Source organism: Canis lupus, unplaced genomic scaffold (genome assembly GCF_011100685.1).
Source record: "Canis lupus familiaris isolate Mischka breed German Shepherd unplaced genomic scaffold, alternate assembly UU_Cfam_GSD_1.0 chrUn_S353H513, whole genome shotgun sequence".
Classification (NCBI taxonomy): Eukaryota; Metazoa; Chordata; class Mammalia; order Carnivora; family Canidae; genus Canis; species Canis lupus.
This window is the reverse complement of record NW_023331280.1, coordinates 2949-20628: the sequence shown is the minus strand read 5'-3', so window position 1 is coordinate 20628 and position 17680 is coordinate 2949. Positions and strand designations below refer to the sequence as shown.

The 17680-nt window shown below is 49.1% G+C and overlaps 2 pseudogenes; one reads left to right on the top strand and one right to left on the bottom strand.

Moving 5' to 3' along the window:
* The first annotated feature begins 764 nt into the window (after positions 1 to 764).
* On the top strand, positions 765 to 9274 carry LOC119869253 (annotated as a pseudogene).
* A 4262-nt stretch (positions 9275 to 13536) lies between these two features.
* On the bottom strand, positions 13537 to 15797 carry LOC119879175 (annotated as a pseudogene).
* Between the last annotated feature and the right edge of the window lie 1883 nt (positions 15798 to 17680).

Sequence of the window (17680 nt, the reverse complement as noted above, 5' to 3'; positions counted from 1 at the left end):
CACTGGGAGGACGGGGATGTGGGGACAAGGTGTCACCCTCAAGGGCTCGCCTGGAGAAGAGCGAGAGCACAGAGCATCCCGTCCGCGGGGGGACGAGCGCTGACGAGATGCTGCAGGAGCTCCTGCGGTTAGGAGGCTCCTGGGGCCCCCGGGTCTGAGCACCAAGGGTCCCCACAAGTGACACGGAGAGAAGCAGAAGGGGTGAGGCGCACAGAGCGGTTGCAACAGGCTTTGGGTGGAGGGGGGGACCACAGTCCAGGCCCGTGGCCAGGACGCCGTTGTGGGGAGGTAGCTGGCGGGGCTGCGGGGACCCACAGGGCACGGCTGAGGCTTGAACCCGCTTCTGAGAACGAGAGGGGCCGGAGGGGCAGCAGAACCAGCACATCCTGGTCCTCGGGGACAATCCCAGCGAGTGGCCTTCGAGACGGCCTTCCTTTAAAATCCCTTGGTTAAGGACATCGCAGCAAAGAACCGCGGATAATCGGATAATCCGCAGAGGAGAAATGAGCGTGACGTGGGTCCAGGCTTCGATCTCCAGGGTCGGTCGGCGGGACTCGGGGCAGCGGCCCAGGGAGGTGCAGGCATGGGAGCTCCCCGGGGCAAGGAGGGGCCCACACCCCCGAGCTCGGGCACTGGCGGGGCTCAGCCCGGGGACGTGCCGGGCCACTCAGGAGAGGAGCACGTGGGCCCGGGGCTCCTGGAGGCATCAGGCTGCTCTCGGCAGGTGTGTCCACTAGGGTCTGCTCCACCTGCAGGGGCCCACGATGCCGGGGGACCCTGTGGCCAGCACGGCCGCCCGCTGCCCCGAAATGGAGCCGCAGCTCAAGGCCGCTGTGGGACGAGGACATGGAGGCGGAAACGGTGCAGTTTCCATGGTGAGCCGCGGGCACCTGCCGGCGCGGCTGCATCGGGGCCTTTCCCGGGACGTGCGGCCCCCTCAGCACCAGGAGCTGGGGCGCCCAGGGGCTCAGTGCGGGAAGCGTCTGCCTTGGGCTCAGGCCGTGACCTCAGAGTCCTGGGATCGAGCCCCGCGTCCCGCGCAGCGGAAGGTCTGCTTCTCCCTCTGCCCTCCCCGCCCCCTGCTCATGCTTGGTCTCTGCCAAATAAATATATAAAATCTTACAAAAAAAAAAAAAAAAAGAAGCCAGAAGCTTTTTATTCCTTTCAAGCAAGTTTTAACTGCGCGGATAGCCCCAAAGCCTTGCCGCAGGATTGTGTCCTCAGCGCACATCAGCCTGTCCCGCCACCGCGTGGGATGTCCCGTCTGCAGCACCGTCCTGCTCCTCCCGCCCCAACTTTCTGCCCTGCAGACAGTGATAGAGCGGAGCAAGGCGCAGGCCTCTAAGCGGGACACAGCGAGGGGGGGGCCCTTCTTGCTGCTTCTTCAGCTCCCAGGGGGTGGGGACATTTGTATGTCACACCCCACATTATTGCCTGATTTTTTCCTAATTTAAAAAAAATCGAAGGAAGGGAAGATGGCAGAGGAGTAGGGTCCCCAAATCACCTGTTCCCACCAAATTACCTAGATAATCTTCAAATCATCCTGAAAATCTACGAATTCGGCCTGAGATTTAAAGAGAGACCAGCTGGAATGCTACAGTGAGAAGAGTTCAGCTTCTATCCAGGTAGGAAGAAGGGGAAAAGAAATAAAGAAACAAAAGGCCTCCAAGGGGGAGGGGCCCCACGAGGAGCCGGGCTGAGGCCGGGGCGAGTGTCCCCAGGACAGGAGAGCCCCGTCCCGGAGGAGCAGGAGCTGCACCAACCTTCCCGGGAGGAAAGGGGCTCGCGGGGAGTTAGAGCAAGACCCAGGAGGGCGGGGATGCCCTCGGGCTCCCTGAGACACTAACAGACACCTGCACCCCGGGAGAGTGCGCTGAGCTCCCTAAGGGCTGCAGCACGCAGGGCGGGACCCAGAGCAGCTCCGAGGTGCTCCGGGGCGGCTCCGCGGAGGGGGCTGCGGGGCGGGAGCAGCTGGGTGGGGGCCAGGGCAGAGGAAGAGGCTCCGGGGAGAGGGCTGCGGGGGCGGGAGCAGCTCAGAGGGGCTCAGGTGGTGGCTCCGCGGAAGGGGCTGTGGGGCTGGAGCAGCTGGCTGGGGGGCTTGGGACGGAGGAAGAGGCTCCGGGGAGGAGGCTGCGGGGCGGGAGCAGCTTGGAGGGGCTCAGGCGGAGGAAGACGCTCCGCGGAGGGGGCTGCGGGGCGGGAACAGCTTGGAGGGGCTCGGGCGGAGGAAGAGGCTCCAGGGAGGCGGCTGCAGGGCGGGAGCAGCTCTGAGGGGCTGGGGGCGGCTCAGCGGAGGGGGCTGCAGGGCGGGAGCAGCTCGGGGGGCTTGGGCGGAGGAACAGGCTCCACGGAGGGGGCTGCGGGGCGGGAGCAGCTGGGGGGGCTCCGGCGGCAGCTCCGAGGAGGGGGCTGCGCGGCGGGAGCAGCTTGGAGGGGCTCCGGCGGAGGAAGAGGCTCCGGAGAGGGGACTGCGGGGCGGGAGCAGCTCGGTGGGGGCTCCGGTGGCGGCTCCGCGGAGGGGGCTGCATGGAGGGAGCAGCTTGGAGGGGCTAGGGCAGAGGAAGAGGCTCCGCGGAGGGGTCTGCGGGGCGGGAGCGCAAATCCAACAGCGCAGGCCCCACAGCACAGGGCGCCAGGACACAGCCCAGGATCTGGCCTCCCCCGGGACAGGCAGAGGCCCGGAGGGCCCAGGACAGCGAGGACGCTCCTGCCCCAGGCTGAGCAGATCAGCGGCCCCGCCCTGGAGCCTCAAGGCCCTGCAGACCAAGAGCTTTGTAGTTACTGCAGGAGCTGACTCCAGGGCTCCAGACCTGCTTCCGCCCCTGCGGTTGTTACTCCAGGGGCCTCACGGGGTAAACAACCCCCACTGAGCCCTGCACCAGGCAGGGGGCAGAGCAGCTCCCCCAAGTGCTAATACCTGAGAATCAGCACAACAGGCCCCTCCCCCAGAAGACCAGCTAGACGGACAACTTCCAGGGGAATTCAAGGGACTTAAAGTATACAGAATCAGAAGATACTACCCCGTGGTTTTGTTTTGCTTTGTTTTGTTTTCTTTTGTTTTGCTTTTTTAAAATTTTTTTTATTTATTTATGATAGTCACAGAGAGAGAGAGAGGCAGAGACACAGGCAGAGGGAGAAGCATGCGCCATGCAACGGGAGCCCGATGTGGGATTCGATCCCGGGTCTCCAGGATCGGGCCCTAGGCCAAAGGCCGGCGCCAAACTGCTGTGCCACCCAGGGATCCCTTGTTTTGCTTTTTGATTTCTGTTTGCTTCCCCCACCTTTTTTTCCCTTTATTCCTTTTTCTTTCTTTTTTTTCTTTTTTCTTCCTTTTTTCTTTTTTCTTTTTCTCTTTTCTTTCCTTCTTTCTCTCCTCTCTTTTTCTCCTTTTCCCAATACAACTTGTTTTTGGCCACTCTGCACTGAGCAAAATGACTAGAAGGAAAACCTCACCTCGAAAGAATCAGAAACAGTCCTCTCTCCCACAGAGTTACAAAATCTGGATTACAATTCAATGTCAGAAAGCCAATTGTCAGAGAGCTGGAGAAAAGACAGCAAATAGATCCTACACCCAGCAGAAGAAGAGGGTTAAAAACGATTTGAGCAGAACTCAATGAAATAGAGACCAGAAAAACTGCGACTGATCAACAAAATCAGGAGTTGGTTCTTTGAAAGAATTAGTAAGATAAACCATTAGCCAGCCTTATTAAAAAGAAGAGAGAAAAGACTCAAATTAATAAAATCATGAATGACAAAGGGGAGATCACTACCAACACCAAGGAAATACAAACGATTTTAAAAACTTATTATGGGCAGCCATATGCCAATAAATTAGGCAATCTAGAAGAAATGGACAGATTTCTGGAAAACCACGATTAACCAAACCTGGAACAGGAAGAAATAGAAAGCCTGAAGAGGCCGATAACCAGGGAGGAAATTGACGCAGTCATCAAAACCCTCCAAAGACACAAAAGTCCAGGGCCAGATGGCTTCCCTGAGGAATTCTATCAAACGCTTAACGAAGACACCGTACCTATTCTACTACAGCTGTTTAAAAGGCAGAAAGAGACGGAGTACTTCCAAACTTCTTCTATGAGGCCAGCATCACCTTAATTCCAAAACCCAACAAAGACCCCACCCAGAAGGAGAATTAGAGACCAATATCCCTGATGAACATGGATGCAAAAATTCTCAACAGGATACTAGCCAATAGAGGCCAACAATATATTAAGAAGATGATTCAAAATGACCAAGTGGGATTTATACCCGGGATGCAATGCTGGTTCAACACACGTAAAACAATCAATGTGACTGACCATATCAGCAAGAGAAAAAACAAGAACCATCTGACCCTCTCAATAGAGGCAGAGAAAGCATTTGACAAAATAGAGCATCCGTTCCTGATCAAAACTCTTCAGAGTGTAGGGAGAGAGGGAATATTCTTCAGCATCTTAAAAGCCATCTACGAGAACCCCACAGCAACTTTCTCAATGGGGAACCACTGGGAGCCTTTCCCCTAAGATCAGGAACAGGACAGGGATGTCCACTCTCACCACTGCTATTCAACATAGCACTAGAAGTCCTAGCCTCAGCCATCAGGCAACAAAAAGGAATAAAAGGCGTTCAAATTGGCAAAGAAAAATTCAAACTCTCCCTCTTCGCAGATGACATGATACTTTACATAGAAAACCCAAAAGAGTCCACCCCAAGATTGCTAGAACTCATACAGCAATTTGGCAGTGTGGCAGGATACAAAATCAATGCCCAGAAGTCAGTGGCATTTCTGTACACTAACAACGAGACTGAAGAAACAGAAATTAAGGAGTCAATCCCATTTACAATTGCACCCAAAAGCATAAGATACCTAGGAATCAACCTAACCAAAGAGGTAAAGGATCTATACCCTAAAAACTACAGAACACTTCTGAAAGAAATGGAGGAAGACACAAAGAGATGGAAAAATATTCCATGCTCATGGATTGGAAGAATTAATGTTGTGAAAATGCCAATGCTACCCAGGGCAATTTACACATTCAATGCAATCCCTATCAAAATACCATGGACTTTCTTCAGAGAGTTGATACAAATCATCTTAAGATATGTGTGGAATCAGAAAACACCCCGAATAGCCAGGGGAATATTGAAAAAGAAAACCAGAGCTGGGGGCATCACAATGCCAGATTTCAGGTTGTACTACAAAGCTGTGGTCATCAAGACAGTGTGGTCCTGACACAAAAACAGACACATAGATCAATGGAACAGAATAGAGAATCCAGAAGTGGACCCTCAACTTTATGGTCAACTAACATTCTACAAAGCAGGAAAGACTACCCACTGGAAAAAAAAGACAGTCTCTTCAATAAATGGTGCTGGGAACACTGGACATCCACATGCAGAAGAATGAAACTGGATCATTCTCTTATATCATACACAAAGATAAACTCAAAATGATGTAAGATCTAAATGTGAGACAAGATTCCATCAAAATCCTAGAGGAGAACACAGGCAACACCCTTTTTGAACTCGGCCACAGTAACTTCTTGCAAGATACATCCATGAAGGCAAGAGAAACAAAAGGAGAAATGAACTATTGGGACTTCATCAAGATAAGAAGCTTCTGCACAGCAAAACTGAAAGACAACCTACAGAACGGGAGAAGATATTTGCAAATGACACACCAGATAAAGGGTTAGAAACCAAGATCTATAAAGACCTTATTAAACTCAAAAGCAAAGAAACAACCAATCCAATCATGAATTGAGCAAAAGACATGAACAGAAATCTCACAGAGGGAGACATAGACATGGCCACCAAGCACATAAGAAAATGCTCCACATCACTGGCCATCAGGGAAATACAAATCAAAACCACCATGAGATCCCACCTCACACCAGTGAGAATGGAGAACATTAACAAGGCAGGAAACAACAATTTTTTGTCTGCTTTTTATTTTAAAAATGACCATGATTCTTTGGGAGGTGATACAAGATTGCTTTCCAGTCAGATCATAATTTCCACAATTTCTGTAATAACTATAAATTTGAAAGTTTCTCACTCTCCCCACCCCAATTCACTTTTGACACCTGTGTGTGAAATGTCACTTCCAAAAAAAGGGGGAAAATATGCTGAATACTGGGTTTTCATCACACAGTACTCCTTTCGTGAGGAAAAATGTTCTGGTTGCTAAATTGAGAATATTGATACAAGAATGCTTAACAATATCTCATCAGTAAAAGCCTTTTTCTAACCAACTCTATGGCTGTCTCAGAAAAAAATTACATAGAAATAGCAGCCAATTCCTAGAGGTAAAAAGGCAATGGCTTATCTTCTCCTTTTCCACTTCTCCTAATTTTACATTTAGAATTAGAGCAAATCTATGAGAGGTAGCAGAAGGTCTGGCACAGGCTCTGGCTTCATGATTTGAAAATACAATTTCAACTCATCACATTCTTCAGAAGAACTCATTATACTTAAAAGAAACACACAAAGAGGCTCTCTTCACCTCTGCATGCAGAGGTTGACCAGAAGGACATACATTGGTTACCAACAGAGAAGGATGAGCCTACGATCTGGCAATTAGGAGATGGTGTATCCAAAGATATAGTCTTGACCTGGTTAGAAAACTGTGTCATTTGTAAAGTATATTACTCTTGAGTCTTCACTTACTTGCTAAAAAGAAGCTTCTACACAAAAATCAGGATGCTACAGGAGAGAAATAGCTAACACAGGCTATAGTTGGCTAATATTTAAATACAAAGAATTCAACTTTCATTTTTCATATGTGTGAAGGGTTTGTGAGCTTGTTACTGACCTATTTGGCCCAATTCATATTTATTTTTATTTTATCCACTGTGCTTCAGATCCATGGGGTATTGCCAAAAAACTTATCCCAAAAATCTCTCAGTTTTTATTAGAGCTTAATGGATTTATTTGAATACTTCTGTTAAGCTGATAAGAGTTAGGGAGAGTCTTATCCTACTCCCTTCCCCAAACCTAATTAGACATTTTTATTTCAAAACAAAAGATGGTGATATTATAAAACTAGGGAGGGAAATAAGATGCTATGACAGTACACTTCTTTTTAGTTAACACTTATTTCTTACCTATAGCACTACATATGTGATAAAACTTTTGGGAAGGAGAAGGGAAGAAGGAAATTCCAAAGCCTCCCAACAAAGTAGCCATTCCAATGCATGGACAAGGGCTTATTTCTCCTGCCAGCCACTGATTCACAAATATTTTCCCCTTTTAAAGAAGTATGTGTGAATGAGGTTGGGGAGAGCAAGGAACACATCAAGGCGTCAACTATACTCTTCTCTTAATGAGCCCGCCCTATGTCCTTAGTGGCGACTGACTTCATCCGCCATCTTGGCTTTCACGGTAAGCAACATCTTTCTTTAAAACTTTTCTTGTTCTTGCTGCTTTTCTTGCCGTTCTTGTCTTTGTTCTCGGACATGTTTTTGGCTCTGATTTCTCTCATTAGGTCAAAGAATACCTTGTCCACATTGGCTCGCGTTTTAGCTGATGTCTCCACGTACTGCACACCCCACTCCTCTGCTTTAGTCCTTGCCTCTTCGATGGGCACCTGCCTCCGCTCCTCTAGGTCGGACTTGTTTCCCATGACAAGCAATGGACTTGCCTTTTTTTTTTCTGGACCACATATCCATAATGGACATACAGTGCCCAAGGCCCTCAGATGCAAGAAAATATCGTCCTTGTCTATGCTATACACCAACCAAGTAACAACTGCTGCCACATCCTGGGCTCTCCTGGAAAGAGAGGTTCCTGTAGACACTGGCGTGTGACCGTCCACATCCAGCTGTCCATTGAGCCTTGGGAGGCATAGCTACTGAGGTCTCCTCAATGCAGGAGAGAGTCGAACTTGAGGCCGCGGGCTTATCCCACCTGCAGGGGAGGTCTCCCCTGTTCTTCCTCAGTCCCTTGCTGGATGCCACCATACCAGAGAAGGTCAGCCCTCTCCAGTCCCCTTGGCTATGTAGGGAGCCCCCATGACATCAACTGAGTGAACTGCAATGGAGTTTGTCTACTTTATGGATGGTATGAGCACCATGCTACAGGGGGGGAGCTCATGTGGAATATTTATGTCCCTAATAAAGGACACAACCCACCCAACAGTCAGCAGTAGAAGCCAAGCTTTAGGCTGCCATTTAGCTCTGGATGCCCTGGTCAGCAAATGGTTCCATCAGCACCTCTTACAAACTCTTGGGCCACTGTCTAAGAGTTGTTCCTTTTAGGGTAAGGAACTCAGGGCACTCTTGCCTCAGAGATACCCCAAATATAAATCAAAATCACAGATGTCCCCACATGCAGTAAGGCCACAATGCAAGGCCTCCCTGGGACACCACTTGTCCTCCTTGGTGTTCCAACATTACAGATCGTGGCCAGACGCTCATTTTGCTTCTCAGGATACATAATGCTGGCCCTACAGGAGGGACTCAATAAGTAAAATCCCACCTCCCCTGGAGACCACAAGCAGCCAGTGGAACTGAGAGGCACACACTGGTCTCCTCAAACAACTCCTATTTAAGCTTCAAGGTGTCAAACGGGCCTCCAGTGGAGGCCATCAGGGGCCTTGACAACACAGAGTTTCAAGACAAAAGGATGCACGTGCAGTTATCCACAAGCCGACTTCGGACTGCCCCTGGGATGGGAGACCAGAGTGGCTGCTATCGGCGTGGGAAAGAGGGGCACTGGTCCAAAGAGTGTCCAGTAGATCGCACAGGTCGTGTGGCGGACTTTACTGAGCAGCATAACGGACAGTATGGAGCAGTGCGCACGCCGTACACCCTGGGCTGCGGGGAACCCACGTGTTACAACGATGCATATGGAGCATCGACTCTTAGAAGCGCTACCGGGTCCGCTCTTATGAGGCAGTGGCGGCGGCAGCAGCAGCCTCTGCGTACAACTGCGCGGAGCAGTCCATGTCCCATCTGCCTCACGACCAGAGCACAGCTGGGACCAGTCACCCCAACCCCACTTCTGTTGATCCCTACGACAGACACCTGTTGCCGAGCTCAGGGGCTGCTGCCACTTCGGCTCTGTGGCTGCTGCCGCTGCCAACACCTCGTCCTACTATGGAAGGGACAGGAGCCCCCTTCGTCGTGCCACAGCTGTGCTCCCCACGGTTATGGGCCAGAGAGTGAGCTGCCGCAGGCCTCAGCAGCTGCACGGATTCTCTGTATGGCATGGCCCAGTGTGAGCGGGAGCACATGTGGACCGAGCACGGTGCTCAGCCTTTAGAAACTGGAGGTAGGATCATTGCGGACTGAACCCTGGGCTGCGGTCATATATGAGAACCTGCTCCGCGCGTCCCCTTGCCACGATGTTTCCATTGCTTCGTGTTTGAGTAAACAAAGGAGTTTGTGACCAACTGTGTTTTCTTTCTTAATTTAATTCTTATAAGTTGACTTATCTTTCCTCTTGATACTAGTCCCTGTAGCCTTTCACTCCGTTCCTTATATTCTCAGCCTCTGAGCAGCCCTAGGTAAGGATTATGCTGGCATCCCCTTTTTCCTGTACCGTGGATCCCCCTCTTATCTTGCTTTCCTTAGGAATTGAGCCCTTCTCCCTGTCTACCTGCAACATCTCCTTTCCCTTTAAAATGACCATGTAGTGGCACGAGACCTTTTACTCTTCTGTTAGCTCTGGGCCCTAACGTTGAGGCTAATCTTCTGAAACTGCTAGGACCATTGGGGTTTTGGGGGTGGGGGTTGTTGTTTTGTTTGTTTTGCTTTATGTCTGACCTGTGATCGTGGTACAGCATTAGCTGAAATTTAGCCTTGTTTTATTTCACTCCTCCCACTTTTTAAAAAATATTTTGACAAATAAACGTTTCTAACACTTAAAAAAAAGTGAGAGAAAGAGGGAGAGTACGAGCAGGGGGAAAGGCAGAAGGAGAGACAAAGCGTTCCAAGCAGCCTTCTTGCCGAACATGCAAAGCTTGGCATCTGGCTTTATCCGACAACCAAGAGATCATGACCTGAGCCAAGATCAAGGGGGATGCGTAACCGACTGAGCCACTCAGATTTTATTGATTTATCCATGAAAGACACAGAGAGAGACAGAGACACTGGCAGAGGGAGAAGCAGGCTCCATGCAGGAAGCCCAATGTGGGACTCGATCCGGGTCTCCAGGATCACGCCCTGGGCCGAAGGCAGGTGCTCAACCACTGAGCTACCCAGGAGAGGAAAAAAGGGGTTTCTGAGGCAGAGCAGCATAAAGAGACACAAGGAGACATGAAATTATATGGCTTGCTCACACAACGCTGGTAGTGAAGTATGGCTGAAACCTCAAAGGCTGCAGATGGAGTGTTAATATGTTTTCAATGACGCATTTACAAGTTTTGACTTATTCTATAGTCAAAGAGTGAGTTATGAGCAGACGACATGATTCTTTCTGTATTTGTATTCAAATTAAAAGGGAATGGAAGAAAAAAATAGGGAGATTACTGTCTCTCTAATTTATTTGTTACTCCTTGCTGTTTCTTAAACTTCAGAATAGAATTACTACCATCATTTTTTTACAGTTTTTTTAATGTCTTTTATTTCTAATTCTTTTAAGTGATCTCTCTGCCCAACATAGGGCTTGAATTCATGACCCTGAGATAGATAAAGAGTTGCATGCCTTACCAACTGAGCCAGCCAGGAGCTCCATTATTTATTGATCATCTTCATAACTACAACTTTTTATATTCTTTGTTTTCCTCATCATCACTTAGCTGCTTTGTTTTCTTTGCAGCCTGTTCCACTAAGGAGCAGTTGGTGGCCTCTCTTATTCTTTAACTTGAACAAACAGAAGGAGTAGCAATGTAAAAGGGTCCAGGGCCAACTTGACTTCAAATTCTTCCTCATTTCCAATGTGTCTTACAAGACCTCTCTTTTTGTTTCATTCTCTAGGATTAGAAGAAAGCCTTTGTTGTAATTTTAGTTAGCCTTATTAATGACACCTTTCCTTTATTTCAAATATTTGAGAATGTTTATATTATATGTAGGGATGAAGTTGAAGCCCACTGTTTGGGAGCCAAGACTGTATAGGAAAGACAGTATATAATACTTTGTGATATGAATGATTTATCTATCTCAGATTTCAGGTTACTGTTAACACTATTCTAAAAAGACAGTATCCATATATAGAAACATTTCTTATTGATAATGTTTTATGTAACTAAGTATTATGAAGATGAGTCCTTTTTGGTTTGATCTCTTTTTCCCAAATTAGGAATGAGTATTAAGATTTAGCATCAAGTTTATGATATATTTGAATTTTTGCTCCATGCATGCAACTTAATTTTTGTAAGTTAATACTGAGTTTTATAATATTAAAAACGGGTGTCAGCCTCACATGCCCAGCTGGTGACAATGTGGGAAGCTAGTAGGGATGGGTCAGCTTAGAGCAAGTTAAGTACTGCATGAATGTATTCCAATTCAAAAGAAGAAAAACCATTCTGTCTGCCAAACAAAATATATTCTGAAGGCTGGCTGTTTTGTAATACTTGATCTGAAATTTTTGGGGTCTGAAATTTATAAAAGAATTAAATTATAAAATGCTAAATGGCTTGCCTTTATTATGAAGTAATCAGTTACTTTATTTTTTTATTTATTTATGATAGTCACACAGAGAGAGAGAGACAGAGAGAGAGAGAGGCAGAGACATAGGCAGAGGGAGAAGCAGGCTCCATGCACCGGGAGCCTGATGTGGGATTCGATCCCGGGTCTCCAGGATCGCGCCCTGGGCCAAAGGCAGGTGCCAAACCGCTGCGCAACCCAGGGATCCCAATCTGTTACTTTAAAATCAAAAGAGAAGAAGAACTGGGGGTGGTGGAAGGGGAGGAGGGCGGGGGGTGGGAGTGAATGGGTGACGGGCACTGGGGGTTATTCTGTATGTTAGTAAATTGAACGCCAATAAAAAATTAAAAAAAAAGAAATAAAGCAAATATCATGAAACCTAGTTATTACAAATTGCCATCTGTATTTATAATAACATTGGTAGCTATTTTTTTCTAATAAGATGAGTGGAATTTCCTTGATTATAGGTTTATTTTTATTATTTTCTATTTTGAAACGGCCAATATGCTTATGAGTAAGATTTGTGTGGTCAGCTTCTGTTCTTTCATAAACTTCAGATAAAAATCATTTTAGCTGTAACCAAAACCTGAAGTCTTTAAAAAATGGCAGATGTTAATTTAAAAACAGCATATACTAATTTAGTTTGCTGTGTGATTATGGTCTAATGGAAGTTTCATAAGCTTTCTTTTCCCCTAACTCAGAAAAGTATATGTCAGAGTTTTGGAGTATGTCCTTAGCCAAGAATTTTATCCACTTAACATATGTTTACAAACTTATATAAAGCAAAAAAGAATGTAGGTAACTATAGTGAGCAAGAAACATAGTTTTGCTCATATTATCTGATGTTTGCCAAAAGAAGAATAAAAGATGTATGAATTAAATCATACAGAGAAAAATACACGTTTGAGGAAATTCAACAAGAAACAGATATCCCTGAAAGAGAACTTGGTAGAGCCCTGCAGTCCCTCGCCTGTGGTAAACCAACACAGCGGGTTCTTACAAAAGAACCCAAGTCCAAGGAAACAGAAAATGGCCACAGATTCACAGTTAATGATCAGTTCACATCCAAAGTACACAGAGTCAAGACTCAAACAGTTGCTGCCAAACAAGGTGAATCTGACCCAGAAAGGAAGAAACGAGGCAGAAAGTAGATGACGACAGGAAACATGAGATCGAAGCTGCTATCCTGCGGATAACGAAATCCAGAAAGAAGATGCAGCACAGTGTGTTAGTAGCAGAGGTAACTCAGCAGGTGAAGGCTCGATTCTTCCCAAGTACAGTTGTTATTAAGAAACATATAGAAGGACTTATTGAAAGAGAATATTTGGCACGAACACCTGAGGATTGCAAAGTATACACATATGTAGCATAAAATGCGTTCAGAAATTTGATTTATCCTTGGACTGTACTCTTCGCATGGACTGAGAAGTTCTTTTAAATCATTAAATATTAAGACGACCATCTCTTCTATTAAATTACAGCACATGTTCTAGACCATTCAGATCAAGCCTTTACTCCCTTTGAGAGTTTTCAACATCAATTGATTGAGCTTCAGGCTTTACAGAGTTTATCCCTGTAGAGATCAATTTTTTTTTTCTGGTTCTTCAAAATTTATTAACAAAACCAGGGAGAGGGGAGGCAACAGTGAGCAAACTGCACAGTCCCACCCAGGCACAGAGAATGGAGAGACAGAGGGACAGACAAGGACAGAAGAAAATCCTGAGACCCTCTGATACCGGCAGCGGGGTAGTCAAATGGTGGGTGGGCACAGGGAGAAACTCAGGGACCACTGGAGAAACAGATGAATGGCAGAGCAGCCAAACGGGGGATTCGGGCGGCTCCCGGGCCTGGAATGCAGAACGTGGGGACTTCGGGGCCAGTGAGGCTCAGCGGTCAGCACTGGAGCGCGGCTCGGGAGTGAGCGGGTCATGCTGGATCGTGAGGTGCAGCGTCAGGGCCAGTGATCCTGCCCGTCAGTCCCAGCCGTGCGAACGGTGCGTTCCTGCTCAAACAGCTCGTCCGGCTTGTACCACGCGTGCACACGCTCCAGGGCCACTCCAGCAGCCGCAACCTCTCCCAGCAGTAATGCGGGTACACTGGCGTTTGGGCAGGAGGCAGAAGTCACCCGCGAGCTAAAGACATCACGCACAAGAGGACACCCACATACCTCATCAGCTGGCACTTCGGGGTCCCGGGAGTGCTCGGGGCACAGCACCTGGAGCCGTTTACAGTATGTCTTGCTCTGAGGGTTGTAGACATCACAGAAGAGTCGTGTAGCTCCCTCAATGTGTGTGGGGTACGTGGACCCAAAGGACGTCTGGCTCTCGTACTTGGCAGCAGCGCTCCATGTGGCGCAAGGCAACACGTGGGTTGATAGGGTGCCCGCAGGAGATGCAGAAGATCTGCAGGTCCGTGTCATCACTGTCACCCTCATTGCTTTTCCAAACAAGGGCCTGTTCTGGGATTGTGGGTGGACATGAAATGGGGACACTTGTCGGCCCATTTCACAGAAGCCTCCAGAGCTCTGCTACTATCGGCGGGTCCACCCCCCAGGCTTCCTTGGCCTCCCACCTTCCCCTCCAGCCTTGCCACACTTTCAGTGTGGGCTGCGGGGGCTGCTTCCGTACCCCTGTGGGGGCAGTGGGGTGAGTGGGGTCACCGTGGATCCACAGCTGTTCTGAGGGATGGATGCCTGGTGTGGGAACGCTTCCTGATGCCACATCTTCCAACCTCCCCCAGCCCATGAGGCAGCTTGTGGATTCGACTGGCCTTGCCATCTGCCCCGGGCAGGAGGCCAGGCTTGCCTTTGCTCCAGCCCCAAGTGGCCAGGACAGAGGCAGCCTTGGCCGCCCCACTTTGTCGCGGACAGGCCTCTGACCTGTTCACATCCACTCTCTCCGGGGAAGCTGAGGGGAGCCGTATAGAATCCTTGTTCCATTGCATCATTACTGGAGTCTTGGGGCAGCTGCTAAAACCACTCGGTTTTAGTATTCCATGTGGGGAGTGGAGCAGTGTCCCATGGTGGGCTGGCCTGGGACCTTGTGCTGTGCTCCGTTCTGTCACCCAGTCACTGTAGATATTTTCTACCTTCCTGCATAACTCAGGTTCCAGGGTACGTGATCTGTTCTCGGTTCCCTTAATAAACAAAGTCAGTCCTCCAAAAAAAAAAAAGAAAAGAAAGAAAGAAATATGATCATCTCCTTTTTTTTCCCCCAACAATACCAGCCTTTGAGTTCTTTATTAAGCACCAGATTTTCACATGCGTCACTATAGGAGGGAGGCTTCAGATTCAACCAGACTCTGGCCCGTAGTCAGGAGAGATGTGGTGTGCTGAGGTATTCCTGTGTCTAGAAACAGGCACATGGCTTCAAGAGCAGCAGAAGTTGACTATGGGCATCATCGTCTTCCTTGAAAGAGTAAAGGTAAGTGTCGTTCAACCCAGGGAACTGAGGCTCCATCCCCAGGGGGAGGGCTTGGAGAAGTGGCCATAATGTCTTCAGGGATGCTGCCCTGAAGCATCCAAAGATGACATCCCATAGGCTTTTAGAGAGCAGATCAAGAAGCTGCCTTCTTTTCATCTTCTGGGAGGAAACTAAACTTTGCCGCATTGATGTTCAGTCTCTTAACCTCCTCCTCGGCAAAGTCCATGCCCTCTTTGGGCATCTGGTAATCCGTTCCAGGGTGGACTTGAAGATGAGTGGGTCATCCGTGTTGAGGGAGTAGGTAGCCTGGTCATGTTTGAGCCGAACCACTTGCATGCTCCGTGTCCGAGTTCCAGGGGCCTGTGAGGTAACGGGACCAGGGGCAGATCTCGAAGTGCAGTTTTCCTGGCTGCAGCCTGTCATAAAGGGCCTCGTCCTGCAGCGTGGTGGTAGCCATGGCCCAGCCTCTCCGTCTTGAGCGTGTCCACAGCCTCTTTGACCACCTCCGCTGAGCCCACTCCCCTGCATGCACACAGTGCGGTGGATGCCTCTCCTCACAGCCTCCTGGTAGCCCTTCACGTGTCCCAGGAAGACACTGCTCCCTTTAATGGTCTCGTCTCCTGCCAGGGTCGATGGCCACCACAGTCTGCTGGTACTTCGGACACAGCTCCACCACCTCCAGGGGCCAAACTGGGCTGGTGGCGCAGGTGGCACAGGATGGACCTCACTTTCACCTTGAAGTCCCGTTCTCCCTCCTGCAGGCTCTGGCTCACCAGGGCCACCACCTCCCCTAGGATTTGCAAAATCTCTACATTAAAATTGATGTGGCAGTTTAATACAATGTATACGAAAATAGTCTAAAATTTACAATACCGGAAAACATGATTATTTTTTTTTTCTCCTAAAGTTGAAAAGCTTGGAATGTATGTCCAACAGTGAGGTAAAACATTTTGTCTTCTCAATTTAAAGAACTTGTGCAAGGATAACATTCAAATACACATTCAATAGGGCACTTTTCAGTTTTGACAGGAATAATGAATTACTGTAGCCAACAAGGCACAGTTAGAAAATGCCAACATTTCAAGTCAATAAGAACAAGGCAGATTAATATCAAGCAAATCTTTTAAAAAACTTTTCTTTTGAAACAATTCTTTGAGGACAAAGGAGCAGTTTGCTTCACGTGACTGTAATTTCTTGTGCCAGGGAGGAGTCTGCCCTAGAGAGCATCGGAAGGCAGCCACTCACTCATTCCTGCACATTGCAAAAGGGCAAAGAAATAAGGTCCGTGGAAGGCGCTACTCCCACGTGGAGGATGGAAGGCACTACTTTAAGTTTTTTCTTGTTTGGGGTTTTTAAAATCACGCCACCAGTGTTTGTTGCTCACCACTCTCGTGCACGGCCACAGTGGCCCCTCGGCCTCCTGAGGTGCACAGCCAAGCCGTCTCCCCTCAAGGACATGTGTCCCGTGTGCTGGGCCAGTGTGGCTTGTGTCCAGGACGCAACAGGGAGGCAGCACTCCACAGGGTCCTGGGGCCATCCAGGTTGTGCCAGGGTCTCACAATGGGCTGAGTTGGACATAAAAGCAAACCTGTAAAAAGAGCAACAGCGTCAGGAGTCCCTAGAGAGAAGACCCTCAGCCACAGGACTATCCTCCGACCCGGGCCCCCCATCTGCAGCCAGCACCCCCCCTCTATGTAGCGGACCCCCCCACCCCCTGTCCGCCTCCAGGGTGAGTGGGGAGGCTGGCATGGTTTTGAAGCAGGAGTCTGCCAGGAGTCTTGCGACAGGCTAGGCTCACAGAAGATCATTGGACCGGACCCCTGTTGTCCATCCTGACATGGGCTGGAATCCAGCAGTCTACACATTGGGACACTCAGATTCTCTGAGCATCAGTCTCAGGGCACCATAAGATTAGATCCACGCTTGTGTTTGTCCCGAATCTAATGATGTTTCCACCTGTCTTCAACACTGACACCTGCAATCCCTCCTCCCTGCCCCGCCCTCCCACTGGCTGTGAGAGGACTGCATCCTGAGGTCTTCACTATACTGACAACTTCACTAGCCAGATAGGATGTCCCCCTGTCCTCATCCCATGTGCCATCTTCATGAGGACGGCCTCCCATTCATGTGCTTGGCAGGTTCACTGGCATTTGAGTGGATGCACTGACCCCTGCCCCTTCCACCCCCAGGTAAAGTGCAGGGACTGTGGGGCCTTTGGACACAAGGCCATCAAGCACCAGATGCCCCATAAAACACTGGGCACGACCCTTGTTTCCCATGGACTTGGGTCCAGGAGCTGAAGGAGAATGGTGGAGCCGGGGAGTCAGCGGGACCAGCTGGCACCAGGCTGGGCTGTGGACCAGGCTGAGAGGAGAAGAGCAGAGAGACGAAGGTGAGGAATGGGGCTTGTGACCCGACGCCAGGCTGACATGACAGACCCCGAGTCAGTGTGCCAATGCCACGTGTGCAGGCGGCTGCGGGCAGAGCCAGCTGGCGAGAGGCAGAGGAGCTCCAGACTAACAGGGTCCACATTTGGGGGATGGAGCTGTCCATGCTGATTGTGTGGGTTTGTGGCCTGGACAAGTGTCCTGCACAGTGAATGTATGGAGCTTGGCACCTGCCAGGCAGACCCTTTCTGACTCTGCATGAAACAAACTGCCTGGATGACCTGGT